Below are 16005 nucleotides of genomic sequence, written 5' to 3' on the forward strand. Positions count from 1 at the left end.
TAGAATGAAGGTCAGAAGAACTGAAATCACTTTAATGTAAAACTTAATTCCTCTCAGAAAGAAACCCTTAACAAAGCAAAACAAATTCCAAGACATAGACCATGAACCCCTCTTGTTTATTAACATAATTTTAAACAAAAGACACCAGTTCCTAAAAAGTTATGGAAACAGAAAAATGACTCCACTTTGATATTGATGATGAATTTCCTGAGTTCTACAAAATGGTGAAATGTGCTATTTTTGGAGATAGGGAAATATTTGAGGATCAAAACTGGCCAAATGACTTAGCTATTTACTCAGCCTCCTCCTTAGAAGCAATTTTATTACAAAGTTACACTTTTGAGTATGCACAATGCATATTTTTAAAAAGAGTACCATGTTATTGCTTTAATTCCCTTACAAAGTTGACTAAGTTACACAATTCCCACTCCATCAGTTACTAATGGTGTGAAATTCAGCCAGTTACTTTTCCTTGTTGTGTTTCAGTTTCCTTATGTAAAAAAGGGAGATAATAATAGCTAGTTCATAGGGTTGTTCTAAAGATTAAATGAGTTAATATATTCATATCCTTAGAATGAGGTCTTGCAATTATAGGGAATACCCAACAAATATTAGCTAGGAGTCAAAAAAGTGGCAGTGCTTGTAGTAGTAGCTAGGAGTAGGAGCAGCAGTATAAATAGGAGTCTAGACTCTGTCAATTCCTGAATGCCATCGCCTTGCAAAGCATGAGGCAGAATGACTTCCTGGCTGGCCAGATGTATACTGTTTTCTTGATGGGGTCTGATATTAAGAAAGTTGAAACCCTGTGTCTCACATGACTCTGGGCCAGTGCTAGGACAGGTACTTTTAACTTTAAAGTGGTTGTGCTCTCAACTTGAATCTACCTCCTCCAACCTCTTCTATCTCAGAAAACAGGGACACCTAGGTACTGCTGATTTCTGGCACTTGAGTGAACTTTCCTTCTCAGTGAGATTCTTAAAATAAAACACAGGGTTAAAGGTTAATTTTGAAGGTGATATTTAACAGCATAAGAAATAGTTATAAGAATAAGTACATTGTAAAGTCAATATGCCAATTAGAGTTAATGCTTTAAATAACCAACATAAACCCATAATAAAATATTATAAAATTAAATGAATAGCTGCTATTATAACATTTCCTGTGTAAAATAATAAATTTAATCACACTACACATAAATAATTCAATTAATAATAAAATAGTACAGTTGTGCCTGACAGCCTTTATTTTTGGTTTTACCAGAATAATAGTATGCTTTTATTATCTTCTATGTCCATGTTTAAACTAACAGTAAATAATGTATTTAAAAAAAAAAAAAAGATGCCTGAGTTAAACCTTCACAGAGACTTAACTTAGGTCTCTCTGGCTTCAATAAAACACTGTGAATTGGCAGCAATCAAATACTTTTAGGAACCATTACTAGAACATTTGCTGATTTAGCCAGGTTTTGCAAAAGGGCCTTCACTGATCTCTTGGGAGTAAGACACCACCCTGAGAAATTTTAAACTCTTCATTAATACTCCATCTTTGGAAGGTTTATTCTACAGTAGTCATGCTACCAAGCCAATGTGGCAACCCACCCAACCCAAAGACCAGGTCCCTATGCCAGTAAATACATTCAAAGTAATCCTACCACTTGCTTGAAGGCTTGGCGATACGTCATTATTAGAGGCTAGCAGGTAGTGTAAGGACATTTTGAGCCTGTCTAAATGATCTTCTCACCATTCCACAGTTCTGCCTGGAACTTTGGGGATGGCTAATTCTACACAGTCACCCTCACCATTATTACCAAATCCATCCAGTTGGCCATCACCCAGCTCCTTCAACCCTGTGATTCAAAATCATTCTGCATCCAAACTCTTTGAAACTGATTCATTTGTTCTGTGATCTCATTCAGTTCAACCTTCCCAATCCATCACTCCCCCGCTGACACCTTTCCTGGCCATGATGGGTTCCCATCTTATGGTCAATGAGTTCTTTATACTCTTAACCTGGTCTCTTTTCCCTTAAGACTACTCAGTCTTCAACTTAACTGAGTCTTCCATACTTGGACACATTTCAAATCACCTGTGATATCTTCTCTGATTCTTTGTAATCAGAAATAAGGATTATTTGGTATTGTCTCAATTAGAACATTTATTTCTACTATGTTAGAAGATGATTAGAGAAGGTATAGACTGCACCTCATCCAAGTTTTCATAGCTCCTTCAATCTCCTAACACAGCTCTTTATACCCTCAATAATTCTTCCTGGGATCAGTTGAATGATTTCTGTATTATTTGTATTATTGAAAAATTCTTCTACCTTTTCCCCGTAGGTTACAATTTTGAAAGCCAATGTAAAGTATTGCAAAAACCATGGACTTCAGAGTTCTGCTGCACTGAATTAGTGTCCTACCTCCATCATATCTAGCTTGTGACCTTGGAAAGATAACTTCCCTGAATCTCAGTTTTCTTATCTGTAATATAGATTTCATCACGCCCCCACATATGATCACTTGGGATTTTAGTTCCTGTATGGAGAATAGAATGCCTGGCACAAGATAAATGCTCAATTAACAGCTTTTATGACTGGTATTAACAATTGTCTTTGGGCAGTGTAGCACTTTTTGAATTTACAGTGTTATCTGCAATGTAATGCTATTGTACACTGAAGGGTAACATGAGTGAGCTCTTTGTAGATGGGAGCTCCCAGGTGCTTTATGCACTAAGCAAAATGCTGGGACTATAATTAAAAAAATAATAATAAAGTTATCCATTTTACCCAATAACAGCAGCAACAGCAACAACAAAAGGAAGCTTTGTTGAATGGTTGCTGTGTACCAGGCATTGCTCTAAACATTTTCATGACTTAGCCACTGTGAAGCATCACAACATTCTATGACATGATTCATTTTAATGCCCCTATTTTACAGATGAATAAATTGAAGCTTAGACAAATTTAGAAATTTGTCCCAGATGACACAGCTATTGTGACTTAGTAGAGTTCAGGTTCAACAAATGTCTAATTAACCCCAGACTTATGTATGCCCTTCATCACTATTCACTTATTTATTTAAAAAATATTAATTGAGCATCTAATACATGCTAAAGACTGTGATACTAACATTGAGAAAGCAGCAGACAAAACAGATGAAATTCTCTGCCTTTATGGACCTTATATTCTGGTGGGGTGACTCAAATAATAAACGGATGAATAGGTAAGATATATAGAAAGTTAGATTATGATGAGTGCCCTAGAGGAAAAAGGAACCAAGAAGGGAGATAGGGAATGTGGGCTTAGGAACTGCTGTTTTAAACAGGACAATTAGGGGCCAACTAACGGACAGCATTTGAACAAAGACCTAAAGGACTAAGGGAGTGAGCTATGGGAATCTAGGGATGAGCTTTCCAGACAGTTGCAATGGCAAGTGCAAAGGTCCTGATGCTGGACTACTTTTTTTTTTTAATTTTATTGAGATTGTTCACATACCATACAATAATCCAAAGATCCAAAGTGCACAATCAATTGCCCAGTCAATTGCTCAAGGTACCATCATACAGCTGTGCATCCATCACCACAGTTATGTTTTTTCCAATTTTAGAGCATTTTCATTACTCCAGAAAAGAAATAAAGACAAAAAAGAAAACTCAGTTCCTCTCCTACCCCTAACCACCCCACTCCATTATTGACTCATAGTATTGGTACAGTACATTTGTTACTGTTGATGAAAGAATGTTAAGATACTGTTAACTGTAGTACACAGGTTGCAATTGGTAGGTTTTTTTCCCTATATACCCCTCTATTATTAGCTTCTAGTTATAGTGTCATACATTTGTTCTAATTCATGAAAGAGATTTCTAATATTTGTACAATTAATCATGGACATTGTCCACCAAAAGGTTCAGTTTTATACATTCCCATCTTTTAATCTCCAGCTTTCCTTCTGGTGACATACATGACTCTAAGCTTCCCCTTTCCACCACATTCACACACCATTCAGCACTGTTAATTATTCTCACAATAACTTACCACCACCACTTCTGTCCACTTCCAAACACTTAAGTTCAACCTAGTTGAACATTCTTCTCATAATAAGCACTGCTCCCCATTCTTTAGCCTCGTTCTATATTCTGTTAACTTACATTTCATGCCTATGTCTTTACATATTATAATTAGTTCATATCAGTGAGACCCTGCAATATTTGTCCTTATGTGTCTGACTTATTTCACTCAATGTAGTGCCCTCAAGATTTCTTCATTAACCCATTGTTTTAAGATGGTTTTGTTCACCCACCATACTTTCTGTCCTAAGTAAACAATCAATGATTCCTTGCATAGTTACATATTTATGTGTTCACCACCATCACCACTATCTATATAAGGACCTCTCCTTTTCTTCCACAAAGAAGGAGGAAGAGTCAAAGAAGGTAGAGAGACAAAAGAAAAAGAAAAAGAGAGAAAGAAAAAAAAAGATAGCTAAAAAGCAACAAAAGGAAAGATAGAATTAAACTAAAGTAGAATAAAAGAGTCAGGTAACATCACCAATGCCAAGAGTCCCATATCCCTCCCTTATGTCCCCCTCTTATAGGCATTTAGCTTTGGTATATTGCCTTTGTTACATTAAAGGAAGCATAATACAAAGTTTCGGTTAATAAACAGAATGCCACCCTATTTTTAACACCTTGCAAGTTTGACATTCATTTGTTCTCCCTCATCAAAAAACATATTTATACATTTTATCACAATTGTTGAGCACTCTAGGTTTCACTGAGTTATGCAGTCCCAGTCTTTATCTTTCTTCTTTCCTTCTGGTATCCCAGATGCTCCTTACCTTCCTCTTTCAACCATACGCACAGTCATCTTTGTTCAGTGTACTGACATTGCTGTGCTACCATCACCCAAAATTGTGTTCCAAACCTCTCACTCCTGTCTTTTCCTATTTTTCTGTAGTGCTCCCTTTAGTATTTCCTGTAGGGCAGGTGTCTTGTTCACAAATTCTCTCATTGTCTGTTTGTCAGAGAATATTTTAAACTCTCCCTCATATTTGAAGGACAGTTTTGCTGGATATAGGATTCTTGGTTGGTGGTTTTTCCTCTTTCAGTATCTTAAATATAGCATACCACTACCTTCTTGCCTCCATGGTTTCTACCAAGAAATCCTCACATAGTCTTATCAAGCTTCCTTTGTATGTGATGGACAGCTTTTCTCTTGCTGTTTTCAGGATTCTCTTTGTCTTTGACGTTTGATAATCTGGTTATTAAATGTCCTGGCATAGGCCTATTCAGATCTATTCTGTTTGGGGTACACTGTGCTTCTTGGATCTGTAATTTTATGACTTTCATAAGGGATGGGAAATTTTCATTGATTATTTCCTCTATTATTGCTTCTGCCCCTTTTCCCTTCTCTTCTTATTCTGGGACACCCATGACACATATATTCATGCATTTCATGTTGTCATTCAATTCCCCGAGACATTGCTCATAGTTTTCCATTCTTGTCCTTATCTGTTCTTTTGGGTGTAGGATTTCAGTTGTCTTTTTCTCCATTTCCTGAGGGTTTTCTTCTGCCTCTTGAGATCTGCTGTTGTATGCCTCCATTGCATCTTTCATCTCTTGTATTGTGCCTTTCATTTCCATAGCTTCTGCCAGTTGTTTTTTCAGTTTTGATTTCTACCTTATGTTCGCCCACTGTTTTCTTTATAGCCTTCGACTCTTTTGTTATATCTTCCCTGAACTCATTGATTTGGTTTTTGATTTGATTTAGCATATCTTTTTGAAAATCTTTAATAGATTGCTTCATTAAAGTGAAACAATGTCTCAGCTATATCTTGATTGAGGGTAAGTTTGTTCCTTTGACTGAGCCATATCTTTGTTTTTCTTAGTATAGATTGTAGTTTTCTGTTGTCTAGGCATCTGGTGTCCTTGGTTACCACAGTCAGATTTTCCCAGACCAGAATGGGTTCAGGTCTCTAAGGTTGTATTCAGGGTGTATCTTCAAAGAATGACAGACTTTCCTGTGAGGTTTCCATTTGCTGCGCTTTTCCTAACCTGCCCAGCAGTTGGTGCCTGTCAGCCTGTCATTCCTGACTGGTGTAAGGAGATGTGGCCTCCTTAATTTCTGTTTTGGCTGTTTTTCCCCAGGCTCTGGGGTCTGGTTCTGAAGGGAAAGCTGGACCCCACCTCCTTACTCTTAGGGAAGATACACCCCCTAGGGATTTATAATTTGCATTTGAATTGTCTCTCTGTCTTGGTTACCTCCACCCCTGTCTGGGTCAGAGAGCTGCAAACTGAAAATGCCTGCGGCTCTCTCTTCTGAGCCCAAGGTCAAGAGAGAGAAAAAAAGACAGAAAACCCCCTTTTGGAGGCAGTACATGGCCCCCCAGTTTCACTCATTGGCCAGAGGTAACACCTGGTCTTCTGCCCCCCCCCCCCAGTACAGATGAGTCTTCTGTGTTCTTTAAGGTCAGTCATCACTAAAAGCCTCCCTCTGCTTTGGGGGGGTTTGTAGCTTGTATTCAGCAGTCTACATTTGTTAATTAAAATGCCAGTTGGAGCTCAGGTGCGCTATACTCGCTCGCTCAGAGAGTGCTGCTATTTTCTACCACAGCAAGGTTTTGCAGGAAAGCCTGGGGGAGGGGGCTCTTGGAGCAGTTCTGCAGCTTTTACTTATAGATTCTATGCTGTGATCTCAGGCATTCCTCCCAATCCAGGTTGGTGTATGAAGTGTGGACAGTCTCCTTTGTCCTCCAGCAGTTATTCCAGATTATTTACTAGTTGTTCCTGGTTATTTATTAGTTGCTCCAGGGGACTGACTAAATTCCACTCCTCTCTATGCTGCCATCTTGCCTACTTTTAAGGAACAGAAGAGAGAAACTAAAAGGAGGCTGAGTAGCTAGAGCAGAGAGAGCTGAAGGAAAAGAGTTAAGGAATGAGGTCATAGAGGTGACAAGAGGTGGTGGACACCCTGGTAAGGACTTTGGCTCGAACTATGAGTGAAATGGGGAGCCTTTGAAGATTTGGGGGCAGAGAATGTCTCCTCTTCCAACCATCAAATAAAAAGCTAAGCTCACATGCCCATCCATGGGCTAGGTGATCAGCTTAAACTTGAGCTTCTTCTTTTGACCCTAGACTTTGGGGAGGCGCCAGTGTTCCCAAAAGCTAGTGTGTTTCTTGGGGGACGAGTGCATACTCCTAAAAATCAGGGTAGAGTTGCAAGGAGAGAGGACATGGATTCTGCATCACCAAAAACATCATGTCTCACATAACAGGATTTGTGGAGGAAATTCATAAGAGTAATAACATAAATAACCAATAAGGGCATGAAGAGATGTTCCAGCCTCAGTGGTGAGCAAAAAAATATGCATGACAGCAACAAAGAGGTTAGATTTTTCAGATTGGTGAATGTCCTGGGAACAGGCACTTTCAAACATTGTAGAAGGAGAGCAAATTCAGACAACATTTTCGAAGGCAAGTGGAGAGCAATTTAAAGTGTGCAGACTTCTAGCACTAATTCTGGTAACCTAGTCTAAAGAAACAATTGTATATATAGACAAAGATATCTTAAAGATTTCCTTGCCACAGTTTTTGAAAAACTAAATAAGGAAACTGTGTTGCTTTTCTAGGGTTGTCATAACAAATCGTCATAAACTTCATGCTTAAAGCAACAGAAATTTATTGTCTCACAATTTTGGAGACCAGAAGTCCAAAATCAAGTGTCAGCAGGGCCATGGGAACTTGAAGGCTTTAGGGGAGAATCTTTCCTCATCTCTTCCAGCTTCTGGTGGCTCCAGGCATTCTTTGGCTTTTATAACTTCAATCTCTGCCTCTGTCTTCATATAGCCCTCTTGTCTCTGGGTGTCCTTTTCCCTTCTTTTCTCTTGTAAGGACATCTATCATAGGATTTTGGGCCTTCCCTAATGCAGTATGATTCATCTCAAGACCCTTACCTTAATCACATCTACAAAGACACTTTTTCTAAATAGGGTCATATTCACAGGTTCCTGGGGGACATATGTTTTGAAGGGCTACCAATCAACCCAATATACTACCCAAATCTCTCCCAATATGAGATAAAATGTGAAATGGGCAGAATTAAACATTCAAATGTATTTTAAATACAAAAAAAAAAAATTGCAGGGGGGTGATATTTGCAAAAATATTCATTTCAACATTATTGGAGCTTTGTCAGGGCTCCTCTTTTACAGACATTAATAGCTGAGCAGCAGCCACACATATGATTGTATCCACTCGCTGTTGACGATGGCACCAAACGTGGCTAGTTTATTTCCATTATGAGGGTTTTTTTTGAGCTTGCTCTTATGTTTTAAGAGGTTCCAGGGTACATTTTTGCACTGAAATCTATTTTTCAAAAAAAGTCTTTTGTCATGACATAATTTACTCATGTGTTTTTACATTTTTGTTAATGTTAATTTATGAATAATATTTTTAGTAAAAAATTCATAAAATATCCATTCTATTATACTGTCACTGAAAGACATTAAAGTAGTTACATGTGCGTGTATTCATTTCCTAGCTGCTAAGTACCATGCAAAGGGTTGGCCTAACAACAGGAATACATGGCTCACAGTTTCAGAGGCTAGAAGGCTTGCTTCCTCTTGGGATCAGTATCAGCTAGCTGGATGGCAATCTTTAGTGTTTCCTGGGTTTTCTGTCACAGGGCAATGCACATGGCAATGTCTTCTCCTTTCTCTTGTTCTGGTAACTTCCAGCTTCTGGCTGCTCCCCAGGGCTGCTTCTGTTTCCAATTTCCTTTGTTTATAAGGACTTCTGCCATACTGGATCAAGGCCCATCCTCATTCAATTTGGGCAGCCCTTAAGTAATATCATCTTCAAAGGTCCTATTTTCAAATGCATTCCCACACACAGGACCAGGGTTGGGAACTGAGCAAGCAGTTTGTGGGGGATAAGATGCAATCCCCAACAGTGCATAACATGGAATGATATCCAAGAAGTATTGTTGCATGAACACAAGCCAGCTGCAGGACAATATGCATGGTATGATTCCATTTTCAAGAAAATATTTTCTATATGTTTAGAATCTATCTGCAAACGTACAATGTCTGTGGTTTACCTGTGAGCAATTGAACTGGATGTAGAAAGAAAGCATAGAATAGAACATACACCTTTCCTTTAATATACATTTATACTTGTAATTATTATTCCAAGCATGTATTTCAATTTTAAAGTCTAATTAAAGAATGACTATTCATATAAATGTATATGCACAAGAATATTTGTTGCTTCACTGTAATAACAATCAATAGGGAACTATTTTAAAAAATGAACTATTTACTCCCTGGTAAAGTGGGACATGACTCCCTAGGATGAGCCTGGCCCTGGCATCATGGGACTCACAATGCTTTCTTGACCAAAAGGGGGAAAAGAAACATAGCAAAATAAGGTTTCAGTGGCTAGGAGATTTCAAATAGAACCAAGAGGTCATTCTGAAGGTTACTCTTACTCAAGCTTCAGCCAGATATTACAAATTGCCACAATATATCAAGCCCTAACCAACAGTATTCCTGAAAACCCTGAAGAAAACCCAGGACTCTATCTAAGACTCTATAGAAGTTTTACGTATTAAGTTTATTTTCCAGAAACTTAAAACCTCCATTGTTCCTATACCAGATAAGCCCTGAAACTTAGAGGTACAAGTCTCTCCCACAACATCAACCAGTTGCATTGTCCCACCCCACAATGTTGAAATCCCTTTTCAACATGAAAAAGTTAGAAAGGTCATTGTCCAAATATCCCTGAAGACTGAGAAAATTATCAAATGAGAGGGAGGAGTTGTAACAGAGAAGTTAGGACTTAACAAATGATTATGACTACTGAATGATTATACAGATATTTCCTTTTAGTTTCTAGTGTATTGGAACAGCCAGAAGGAAGTATCTGAAATTGTGGAACTGTAACCCATAATATATTTTGAAATTTTCTCTATAACTACTTGTTAAACAGTATTTTGAAATTTATCACTTTTCTGTATATATATTTCACAATAAAAAAGTTTTAAAAAAAACAAAAAAAGTGGACTATCTATTCAAAGATATATAAAGATAAAGATAAGGTAAATATACATATTGACTTGGAAAGAGGTGTATGATCTAGGACCCAAAACACCAGATTATCAGGTTTATCTTATGCATGTATTTGAACAAATGTGTCAACATACGTGTACAAAGATCCTCATAAAAAGTTGTTGATTCAATAATAGAAAAATATGGGAATTAATTACTTGTAATTATGGAATTGGATAAAAAATTATAGGCCATTCAAATACTGAGCTATTAAAGAGTTATTTGTAATCACTAGATGGATCTAAATTTAGCATGAAAATATACGCAATACATATTTTAAATTGATCAGATGTAGGTTTTAATATTGTAGGTATGGAGTGATTCTATTTTTACAAAAGTTACTAGAATGTAAGTGTCACAAAAGGAGGAACTTTTTTCAGTGTTATGTTCCCTGTACCTATAAGAGCTCCTAGTGGATTGTGGGCAATCAATATATATCTGTTGAATGTTGAACAATGAATAAAGTGTAATCCACACACAGAAACACAAAACCAAAAGCACCTATCCCAATGGTAACAAAATTTATCTTTACATAGTAATATCTAAATGATTTTTATTGTTTCTTTTGTACTCATCTGTATTTCCTAACTTTTAAAATTAACGTACATCATGTAACAAAAATCTTATTTTCATGTGCTGTTCATTTAAAGGGATACAAGTTTCAATGTGTTTCTAGGCTAAAGGTTAAGAAAATATTCATCATCAGGAATAATTACAATTCTTTATTACCTAGCTCATGCCTCAAACAGAGGATTGAGAGCACGCACAGCAGGATCATCAGCTTTTATTCGGTAGAAATGGCAGCTTTTGCAACTGGCAGATAAGGGGAGACTGAACAAATAAAAGTTAAAAACAAAGCAGAGTTTCTAGGTTGAAAGAGTTGCCAGGGTGCTATTCATCCTAGAAGGAGCACAGGGAGCAGGGAGCAATAATCATTTGGGAATTTGACATGCATCTTTACTCTTGATTCATTTTTAGATGCTGTGCTTGCAAATTGGGTAGCTGCCCTTTGTGGACTAACCAGTTAGGATTCCCCAGGCGTGGATGTGATTTGCACTTTATTCAGTCAATTATGCATTTTCTATTGAAAATGATGCCTTTATTAAAATAGCAAGAACAAAATGTTGATGTTGATCTGCCTGAGCAGGAAGAAGCAGAGACTGCATTTCCATAGGGACGGAAGAATAGCTGGAGCTGGGCCAGAGTCAGCTGTCAGGTTTTGCCAGCAGGATTTGAAAAAAACAAGGTCTGTAGATACCCACCTTTAGCGTGAGGCTACAGGGACACGCGTTCATAAATGTCAGACTCACATGAGAAACTTGAGAACATATTTGCTGGCCATCTGTAACTACCACAACCCAAAGGCCTGTCAACTAAAGTCACATAAATCCCAAGCTTTCTGGGGCTGTTTGTTCTGTTTTTTTCCCTGTTCCTAAGCATGTGCATTTAGTTGAATTTGTTATGTCACTCTATTTGATTGCTTTCCTCCTTTTGATAGTTTCTTTCAGCTAATTAATTTTTTATTTCTTACACATGCACCCTCTGATACTGTTTTAGCCTATTTTCTTTCTGTTTCTTATAGCTTTTATTGCCTTATATATCCTTTGAAATTATATTTATTTTTAACTTTATTTCATATTATCTTATTTTCACTTAATATTTTATCTTACCATGTCATCTTGTTAAAATGATCTCTTTGGCATTATTACCCTCTACTCTTAAAAAATGTCATAACCTTGTCCCATTTTACCAGCATGTAGTGTGGTCACATTTCCTTTAAATGTTTCCATTAAAGCACTTAAACCCCACCTGAGCCAACCCTCCTGTGAGATCCAGAAGTCTCAGGAATGCTTTATCTCATTTGAGAGGTCAGCCCCTGACCCTCAACCCCAGTCATTGCTATCCTCATCAAGGATGCTCCCTGTTAAATCTCGCTGGGGTTCCCAATGTCGCAATGCTACAGCTTTTTGAATACGCACACCTAGCTTCTTCGCTCAACAGACCAGGTCAAGTTCTACTACCACTATGTCACCAGAACAACTTATACAGACAATGTTTGTTAACCACCCAGCAGCCTTCAGACTTCTCCCTGCTCTCCTGCTAGTATGAAACCCTGACCAATAGAGACCAATGAGAGGTATACCCAAGACTTCAGGAAAATCTTTTCTTCCATAATAGGAAGAGATGCATAGGGGAAGCAACTTTTCATCTGTGTTGAATGTATCATGTCTACATGTGATGGCTGGAACTACTGCAGCCATCAGGAGACTCTGAGGGAAGATATTGTCAACATGCTGAGGATGGTGAGAGGAAAGAGGGGGAAATACCTGGGCTCTTTACTGCATGTTGGGTTGCTGAACCAAACCAGGACCACTTTGCTTCTGAATTTATTATGGGAGATAATAAATATCCTTTTAACTTAAGCCAATTTTAGTTGGGTATTGTGCCACTTGCAACCAAAGCATGCAAACCGGGGTACTGTCCCCATGTGAAGGTTTACCACCAAAGGAGTCAGCCCACTGGCCCCATCTTATTTCTACCTTCACAGTGATTTGACTTTATTGACATCCCAATTGCATTTCACTGCTACTTGGTTAAAGCTACCACAATTTTCTCCAACAGCTTTCAATAGCTGTGAATTACTAGTAGAAGGAATTGGACTCTTGTAGCCTCACCTCCCAGTGAGTTTGGGCTCCTTATGCAAATTTGCTTACAAATTCCTAAGCCATCATCAGATTCACCATATCAAAAATTTATCTTGCAGAATAAACATGTAAAATTCCTTCTCACCATACACATTGCTAACTTTCTTTGTAATTATAGAAACAAAGTATGTTCATATAAGGAAATTTACCAGAAGATAAAAGAAGAAAAATTCCATCTACCATCAACAGATATGTTCAGTTAACATTTTAGCATATTTTCTTTGAAACTTTTACAATTGAGATCACACTGCTTGCACAATTTTGTATGCTGGTTTATTCAGTTGCCATTATATCATTTTTATTCTTGCAATACATACTATTCTTCAGAAGCATGTTGTTTAAAGGTTAATTATAATCCTGTCATGTACCAAAATTTATTTAAGCATTCCATTACATAGAAAGAAGCTGTATAAGATAGAGGTTAAAACTATGTGTTCCAGAGTCAAAATCCCAGCTCCATATTTGGACAAGTTGCTTCACCTGTTAAAGCTTTGGTGCCTTCATTTGTAAAATGGGTATAATAACATCTACGTCATAGGTTTGTTGTGAAAAACAAATGATGTATAAGAGGGCCTGGAACAAAGTTAATGTTTAATAAAGTTTAATTATATCTATTATTATAATTATTATTAAATTTTTGGTTATATTTCATTTTCTCACATATAAATAGAACATCCATGTCTTAAAACATCCTTGAACATAAATCACTCTCTGCTTCTCTGATTACATTTTGGAATTATTTTTTTATAAAGGGAATTCCTGTGTGATGTCTTTTTGTTTTTGATTCTTCATTTTATCTTTATCTGACTTTTATAAAAATAAAAAGCAGGAAATGCCAGGCTCAAGAGGCAATAGTAAGAACTGCACATTTCCCGAGCAAAATAAATACTTTTGTTTTGGTTGGTCTTCTTCCCAACATTAAAGAAAGTTGAGCTCCTTGCCTTAAATTGAAGTAATCCAGGGGATCCACAGACCAAAATTTACTCTTAACATACCAATGCATCTATTCTGGGAACCATTCAGATGACCTGATGGACTGGTGTTTTCTTTTTTCAGCATGAACTCCAACTTTCCTTTAAATTACAGAGAAATATGATTTAATTTAAACAAAAATCTATGCTCTCTCCTCCATAGCCATGAAAACTGATGGGGCACAAGAAGAGAATGAGGGGGTCCTTCCTGGAATGGACTCTCATTGCAACTCCCCAGACATACTTTTAATGTGCAATTACCTGTTGTCATCAACTAATTGTCAGTTTTCTCAGATATGGGTTCATTCCTCCTATGTTCTGATCAGTGTGCACAGTCTATCTTCAGCTGCCTGCTTGCCACCACTTCAAAGACAGGCTACAGATTCTGTTCTGAATTCTTAGTTACTAGCCCTAGACTGCTCTATCATGGCTGGCAAAGAGAAAAAAAACGAAAGGAGGAACACATCTGTCTTTCCCTACTCAGAAAATTTCCTCACCTGACCCATTTCTGTCTAATTCTCTGTCTCTTTAAAGTAAATATAAAAATTACTTTGGATTAAATTATGTTAGATTAATTTAGAAATGTTTTTTTGACTCCCAGCAGTTTTTAGTCTGGATTCGGTGACAGATCCTAAAAAATGTATGCTTCTTTAAAGGGCTTCTCCGTAACTTACGTCTGTCATGCTTGCTTTTGCTGCCCTCCTGTGGCTTGCCTGGGTCCTAACACACCGGACAGCCTTTTGTCCAGGTGCTTTGTCTCACCCACTGTCATCTGCTCTCTGCCTTTTAGCTTCCTTCTTACGCTCAGCTCATCTATGGTATCTGTTGGAATTCGGTCCCTAAATGACTCATCCAGATTCCTGGCTCCATTTTGACCTCAGGACCTTGAAGTTATCCCCTGCAAGACTCTGTCGCTGTTCCGGCATGTTCTTTCCCCCTTTGCTGTGGAGTGTACATTCTTTGCAATGGTGCATTCAGCTGTGATCATTTGTTTAAAAAAGCGATATTCTCAGTCCTTGCTTATGATATTCCCCTCATCAGCCAGAAGTTTGGGCGGGGTACATCTGTTAGCAAGGCTTGGCTTGTTCCCTCAGTGTTTTACAGGCATTCCTGGGTCTCGTCTTTCTAGGGAGCCCTTTTCTATGCTTTTGTCTCTCCTCACTATCCAGTCAAATAGTCAGAGCCTCACAGACATTTTATCTCCCATCTAAGGAATATTTTTAATTCAGTGTTATTTGCTAAGAAAAACCTGATGCCGTTTATGGAAAAAATCACTTAGGCTTTCCTGGAGATTTCTCAAGTTTTTGAAGAGATTTCCTCTCCTTCCTTCATGGAAACTGAACCTTTAAATTAAAATTAAATATATATATATACGAAGATGCCAAATGTCATTGAAAAATAAAATCAACCTTAAATTAACAATGGGCTAGTAAATGGGTGACACCATGATCTAGGGCAAAGAGTCACCTACCCATTGTCTCTTAGCTGAATGCAGCACCCACTTAAAAATGCAGGCACACTATGCTAGATACAGCATATTAGACATGATCCTAGTGATCTAGCTATTAGAACGAGTGCTGAACTCCAGAATGACTACTCTCTACCTATGGAACCAGGCCACTTAAACTCTATACCTCAGTTTACTCATCTTTAAAGTGGAGATAAGAATACATACTTTGTGGCATTGTTATGACAAATAGATATGACATTTTTACAAAATTTAAATCAAGATACAAATATAAAGTATTATTTACACTGCTTTTCTTATATAAAATGAAAAGAAAAATAACATCAAAACTACCAACCAACCAAGGTGCTTCTCTAATGGGACCTTTATAAAAAAATTAAGCAACTAGTAGCTGGCAATTCATGAAAATAAATTTTATTCTAAACATTTTTTCACTATTTACCTATCTATATATGAGAACGTCTGTAGTATATGCAATTGATGTTTCTTCCATTAAAGGAAACCTCCAAGTGCAGGAACACTTTAGGTTGTAATTCATAAAGTAATGAATTTGGATGGGGGGATGGTGAATTAGGATAATTCCAAGTCCAGTTAGATACGGTCATAAGTGATTCTGGTCAATCCCTAAGTCCAGCTAATTTTAAGATACAAGATTGACCAGGAATAGTCAAAAGAGCCACCTTATTAGGGAAATCATAGCAGAAAATGTAAGAGCATCATCTAGGAATTAACAAGCTCCTCTACATGACTTTCAAAAGCTCA

This window comes from Choloepus didactylus, chromosome 4, assembly GCF_015220235.1.
Source record: "Choloepus didactylus isolate mChoDid1 chromosome 4, mChoDid1.pri, whole genome shotgun sequence".
Lineage (NCBI taxonomy): Eukaryota > Metazoa > Chordata > Mammalia > Pilosa > Megalonychidae > Choloepus > Choloepus didactylus.